The sequence below is a fragment of the Oratosquilla oratoria genome, chromosome 21, assembly GCF_046742065.1.
Source record: "Oratosquilla oratoria isolate Oo_2021 chromosome 21, ASM4674206v1, whole genome shotgun sequence".
In the NCBI taxonomy this organism is placed as follows: domain Eukaryota; kingdom Metazoa; phylum Arthropoda; class Malacostraca; order Stomatopoda; family Squillidae; genus Oratosquilla; species Oratosquilla oratoria.
In genome coordinates, this window is record NC_134797.1 from 25,734,843 (window position 1) to 25,742,447 (window position 7,605).

Below are 7,605 nucleotides of genomic sequence, written 5' to 3' on the forward strand. Positions count from 1 at the left end.
AGAAGATGAAGACGAAGAAGAAGAAGAAGAAGGAGAAGAAGAGGAAGAAGAAGAAGAAGAAGAAAAAAGAAGAGGAAGATAATAATAATAATAATAATAATAATAATAAGAAGAAGAAGAAGAAGGAGAAGAAGAGGGAGAAGAAGAAGAAGAAGAAGAAAAAGAAGAGGAAGAAGAAGAAAAAGAAAAAGAAGAAGAAGAAAAAGGAGAAGAAGTAGTAGTAGTAGAAGAAGAAGAAGAAGAAGAAGAAGAAGAAGAAGAAGAAGAAGAAGAAGAAGAAGAAGAAGAAGAAGAAGAAGAAGAAGAAGAAGAAGAAGAAGAAGAAGAAGGAGAAGAAGAGGAGAAGAAGAAGAAGAAGAAGAAGAAGAAGAAGAAGAAGAAGAAGAAGAAGAAGCAGAAGCAGAAGAAGAAGAAGAAGAAGAAGAAGAAAGAAGAAGAAGGAGAAGAAGAGGGAGAAGAAGAAGAAGATGAAAAAGAAGAAGAAGAAGAAGAAGAAGAAGAAGATGAAAAAGAAGAAGAAGAAGAAGAAGAAGAAGAAGAAGAAGAAGAAGAAGAAGAAGAAGAAGAAGAAGAAGAAGAAGAAGAAGAAGAAGAAGAAGAAGAAAAAGAGGAAGAAAGCAAACCAATGCAGGCTGTTTTTTTTTCAAGGAAAATTCTGTTTTGTTTATGCTTAATTATTTTTTGTTGTATATATATATATTTCCTTATATTTAAAAAGTGTTACTCCATGTCCCTTTTGGATATGTGCGTCTCTTCTAACTTATCCACTGATATAATAAAACCACTCTAGCATGTTATCAATCCACAGGAAGAATTTCATATACGAGTCTATCAATTTGCATATTCATCTAAATAATCATAATTCAGTTTCTTACGACGAAAAGTACTGCTATTACTTGGTATCAGTAATTTACGACCTCTGAACACATGTTACACTTATCTATCAGGTGTTATGGTATTTCACATCAATAAAATGGACACGAGTTATATTAACTGCTCTAGCCTCTCTAATTTTCAAAATATTATGAGGCACTTCTTGCTTTAAGTTCGAATCCGTCATTGGAAGTTGAAACGACACAAAAGTTGCTATGGGTCATAGTTCCCACGGGGGAGAAAAATGCGGTAAATTTATTACGTTTCGATCTTGTTCTGAGGGTTGGGTCAATTTAGAGCATTCGAGATAGTTTTCATCTCTTGGTTTTCAATAGTGATACGAGAAATTTATTTTAATATTATCAAATAAATTTTCCTGGTTCTCTCTCTTTGACCTGCATAGAACGTTTAATAATATCACGTCTTGTGGCATTCTGTTATTTTCCCCATAGATTCTGATAATTGCAAATGCGATTGTGCGCGATTTTTGATAGACAAATACTCCTAACTTCTGGTATCCCTTTTTCTGTTACCCATCTTAAATCTCTTCTTCACTACCTCTACGATTCCAGTTCTTGGCTCTGATATAGTCTCCAAGAATAGAAGCGGTGGTTATGGATAACGAAATACAGACACAATGATGCTAATCACAGTAATTTGATCTGTTACATACCTGACCATCGTGTTGTATAACTTCGTACTGTAGCGTGAAGATTTCGCCTAATGCTTGACACATGAAACTCAACTCAAAACAGGCCAGCACTGACACTTAACAGCACTGTTAATACACGAATCGGGATACATTCTTTTAGACACCATCTACGAGAAAAAAAAAATTGCACGCGCATAGAAACATTGTGGTGTGTAATTAGACGAACAGAGTCATATTGGAAAAGGAAAAAAGTGGGTCAAACAATAACATTTTTGCAACGTTACCGAGGGTGTATTTTAAATCTTTTGTTCTCTCACTTTCTTTGCTTTACGTATCAAATCAAGGTAAGTAAACTTGATCAAGATCAGAACCAGCTATTTCCAGGCTCTGCAAACTTCAAATTATGATTTATAATTACTGGAAACAAGGCCAAAGAAGACCGGCGTTTCAAAATCGTTCCTTCTTCTTTTCCAGTGATGCCTCAGTACTTGTGATCAGTACTCTAATAAACTGCTGGCAATAAATTGCGAGCAAAATATCACTGCAATTAGTTTCGGTGAAAGGTGATCGCGTGACTCCACCTCCAGGGACATGAGTGCAAGGAAATCACACGAATCTTGAATTCAGTGCTCATTATCATAGACAAGTAAGCACCTACATATTTTGACAGTAGTTACCAAACCTGCAAATTCGTTATACATAATGCTGTAGTAATCTTACTTCATTAGTAGTTTTTCATCATGCAAAACATTGTTCTAGTGCATATAATTCAACATATGAATTGTTATCTATATGGCCTGCAGTGAGGGAGAAGAATACCGTCACCGTGTCCATGCATGTTGTAAAAGGCGACTAATTGGGGCAGAGCAATTGAACTGAGAATCCTCTCTCTGTATTTTTATCTTACGAAGTGCCAAGGGAAAATATGGAATTTATAAGGACGACTCCAAACAAAATCCTGGTAATTGGGTCTTTGATTGTACGTGGTTGTGGAACAAGTGGGAGTGAAGGGGAAATTGGTAGTCTAATTGTAAGAAAAAATAGCGTTGAGTGAAAATAAGATGAACGGGAAAGACAGCTGAGTTTGATAATGTTTTCAGTTGGGTGTTTAGAGTTAAAATATGGGGAGGAATATTATTGTCTGTTGGTGTCTGATGTCTGAAGTGTCTGATGGGATATGTTTGGTTAGATGAAAGGAAGTGTCATCAAAGATTATATTAGTGAGAATATGTTGTGGGGTGTGGGTATTTGTGAGTGTGTATTATCCTGGTAGCGAGAAAAGTAAAGAGACAATAGTTTTGGGGTGATTTAATTGAGTATGTGGAAAGATTCGAAAAGAATGCATGTTGCTGTGAAGGGAGATTTAAATTTCAGAATAGATGAACCAGTGGATGGTGAAACTGGAAGATATGGTGTGCCTGGAAGGAATAAGAAAATAACATAAGAATGAAAGAGCCTACAAGAGACCATAAGGCCTACACTAGTCAGCTCCGTATCCATCACCACTTGTCATCCCCATCCATAAAGTTGTCTAACCGTTTCTTAAAACAACTGATAGTTTCAGCGCTTACTACATGGTTACTAAGTTTATTCCATTCGTCAACCACCCTATTTGTAAACCAATTCTTGCCTATTTCCTTTTTAAATCTAAATTTGTTCAGTTTATAACCATTACTGCGAGTCCTGCCCGGTTGTTTTAATAGATAACAATATCTCATGATACATTTCATTCCATCGTATGATTTACTCCCTTCCTTTACTCTATGACTGGCATTCTCAACTCCTACGTATCCTCCAACACGAGACCCCAAATACTCCACTTCCTCCAGCCTCTCTCCCTTTAAACTCACCTTCAAACTCATCTCTTGTACATCTCATCACCTTACTTTTACCTACATTTACTTTCAGTTTTATCCTTTCACATAACACCCCAAACTCAGCCACAAAGCGCCTCAATCTATCCTTCGACTCGGCTATAAGTGCAGTGTCATCAGCAAACAACAACTGGTGCCCTTCTGCTTCTTTCCACTTTAACACATACAAACCTTTGCCCAGCACACTCGCATTCGTCTCCCTCACAGCTTCATCCATATATTGGTACACGGTGAACAACAATGTTGACAATACACAACCCAGACAGTGGCATAAAATCTAATGGTCCACCTAGATATAAAAGAAAAGAAATATATACCATGGGAGCCTGGAGACATGGTCTTCAAGACCTTCGTCTGATGAATGAAGATCTTTTAGGATGGTAAACCGGACACATTTGCGAAAGGATCGAATACATTCACCATAGCTGGAGCGAAGACTGAATGATGGGATCATCTAAGTAAGACCATTTGCGTTCACGTGGTTGTTATTCGTGTGAGCGAAAGATCGGTCTATAGGAAGATGAAATGATAATAGCGTACAAAAGTGGCTATTGCCAATCAACTCCTCTCAGATTTCTGTGTAGGGCAACTATATGTCATGCCTTGGGAAGTTTGGAAAGTAAGGGGAACTGGCACTGATGAGAATTCTCTTGCATCAGCCTCCTGACCGCACCGACTGGAGGAGGCTGATGCAGACTGACAGGTCTATGTAGACCTACCAGGCGGATGGTGAGAAGGTGAGAAGAACAGGCACTTGCAAATAGTAGACCTACAAAATGAACATCAGAGAAAGTCATCGCCCTGTTGCTCATTTGCAAATCCCGTCAACCCCTCGTCTCTGTTTGGAGGTGCAGCCCCGAGGGGTTGACATTTGGTTTCTTGAATGGACCCAATATCTCTCTATCTAGTTGAACTCTACATCTTTACCTTTTCATATAAGAGGTGCTGGCAACAAGTGTGTAACATTACTCTTTTTTTATAACTTTCAGCTGGTGACATAGAAACAGCTCACATTAATGCAGCAAAGACATTAGTCCAAAGTCTCTTCCCAGAGAGTTCTATTGGAGGGCCAAAGAGCTACCAGCCTCTATGGGGCTGCGAGATTCCAATCAATGAAATTAGAGGCAAAAATTATTATAACTTTCTTGCTTTCATGCAATTCACCAACAAAGTGGAGAGGAATTGGTAGAAAGACGGAAATATTAGTAAGAGCGAGCGAGACGATGCAGCGTGAAAGTCGCAAAGGAGATAAAATTTATCAGAAGAAACATGTGTAGATGTTTACGCTTGTGGGCATGATATCGTAGGATGGGGTAAATGGGCCATATAAAAGTTATTAGCTTTTTTAATTGAAATTTGTTTGAGAATATTTCACTTTTACCCTGAATAAATACCTACCTCCATTTTACCAGAATTTTATTTACCAGTTGTAACATAATGTTTAATACATAAATAACTATTATATGGCCTATTTACCCAATTGATGGCCCAATTACCCCATCCTACGGTAATGTTCAAGTTGTGTGTGAAGATGAGATATTCTCGTATGAACCCAAAACCACTCTATACTCGATGGATGGAGACGAGACGGCAATTGAAAAGGCCAGGAGTGTGACCTGACCCAGGATGTCTTTGGTCGAAAGTCAGTAGACTTTCCTTGTGCTCCAGGCGTGCCGTTTAGATAAATCTTTTCAGACATTTGCTCTCCGGCTCTGGTAAGATAGCCTCTCTAGTCTATGAATATGAACAAATACACTGTGATGGAGAACTAAATGTATTATTCTTGTCATGGCAGATGTAACGATAATCACATAGAAAAAAATACATAAGCCTAATCACTTGTGTCACATGCATGCTTGTTTGGTTACGGGCGAGGGTTACGTTAATAGATTTCCACACGATAACAGATCTACTATATACTTGGAGGATCCCTTTTTAACGGAAAATAGGTATCATGGAAAATTTATATTATTTTACATTTGCCAAATTCTTATAAAGTAAATATTTCTGACTCTTGGCAACTTTAAGTGTGTAAAACATGATAAATATAACATATTACGAGCATTTAAGGATATAATAAATTTTGTTCTTCCAGTATATACCCCGAGTAATATTATTATCGCTGTCATTTTCAAAGGAAGATGTAAAAAAAAGATACGAGTTCGGGTCAGCATGAAATTTCTACCAAACAAAAATATAAATCTATAAGTGTCTTATGAGTTAAGAATCTATCAATGAAATATTTAGCAAATATTAAACAGGAAGGAATTAATCAAGTATAAACTTATTGTATGTATCATGGCGCAACATAGTTGCAATAATGCAAGACCTCATCATTACAAAACCATGGTTTTTATATATATCTTTCCTAATTTCCATAATTTACTTTACTTTTTTTTTTTACTTTTTACTAAGAAAAGAGGGAGGGTGGAGGGGAGTGGAGTGTATTTAGGGATGAAATGGGTGGGAATGATTTTATGCCTTTTTCTTTTTGGCTACCTCCCTTGAAAAGAGGGAAAGGCCTTGGTATATGTATGTACTTTCCATGGGTCATATTGTATAAGAATATGAACACATAGTTGTCTTTTTTATATGGGTCGTAGAGCTCATTCAGAAGGCCATACGTAACAAACACTAATTGTATGAATACACTGAGATATATTGCTCATGAACATGAATAATCATGGTACAATATTATAAGTATATGAAACAAAACTTGATATGATACAAGTAAAAAAAGGGTGACTGGGTAAAAAGTAAAAATTTCCAAGGCCATGGCAAGTATCTGTCATCGTGTGACCTCCCAGATAAGATGGTTACCACTTTTCCCTGTAAAGATAAGGTACGTATGACTAGGTAAATACACATAAGTATATGCGCACAGATTAATGAAAGCATACGCACACAGCTACACACAGACGTGCATGCAGACACACGAAGGGAAAGAAAAGAACAAAAAGACTTGTAGGAGGAGGACTAAGGCTGCTGGGACTGTCGTATGAAGAGAAATTGTAGAAATTCGGGCTGATAACATTAGATAAAAAGAGAGGGATGATATGATTATGATTCACAAGATCGCCGAAATAAAACTAAAGATCGGCAAGAAAAACTATGTTGAAGGGCGATAGGTGAGACAACACTATCAGAAACTTTAAAAAAAGGAAAAGTTAGTATGCCAAGAATAACTTTTGAAAGAAAACAACATGTAAAGGGAGAGAACAGCTGAAGTGGCACTCGGCCTCAAGAATAAAACAAGTCAAGAGATAATGTAGTAATTATATGCATTAAGAAAAAAATAAGATAAAAAAGAACACAAAACTATAACACTTTTCCACAATCACGCACTCATGCACATGCAAATCCCCAAACAACAGACGTACAAAATCATCATATTGTACATACATACAGTACACACACACACAGGAAGTAAGGAAGTTCCACTAAATTACAGTCTCGTGTCTCTGACTAATATAAAAGTTAAATCGTGTGAGAAGATTATGAAAGACAGATGAATTAGGTATTTTGAGGCGACATATCTTAGCAGACAACCAATTTAGACTCAGAGAGGAAAGATCATATATCTCAAATTTATTTAACTTTTAGTTAAGGTCATTCGTTGTGCTACATGAGAGACAGCTGCGTGAATTATGTGTAGATTTAGAGAAAGACATACCTGGGGGATTATGTGTATATATTATAGATCTAGAGAAAGCTTTTGGCAAGATACCTTGCAAAAAATATCGTGGAAATGGGAACATAATGGAAGACTAAAAGATATCTTTCTGGAATGGATGGAAGATTTCTTGAAAGAACTCTTGTGAAGGCAAGACTGTTAGGATGGAGGGAAGTATCTAGCAGATGCGTTTGATTTACGTAAATGAAATGACGGTGTAAAAGTCATAAGAAGAATAGATGAAGAAGATTGTAAACTTCCACAACATCTAGACAAAATTTACGGCTAGAGCCAACCAATAAAAGAGAAAAATATGTATGTACATACACACATATATACATGTATACATACAGGCACACAGACACATACACACACACACACACATTCGGTGGCGCGGTTGGGAGTCCCAGACTGTCGGTACGGCGTTGCCGGTGGTACCTGGTTCGAATCCTGCCCAGGGCTGAAATTATTTCAGTATCACTGCGCCTCGAGTCGTTACTCCAATTCACGTGGGCGGGGAGTTGGGTGCGTGT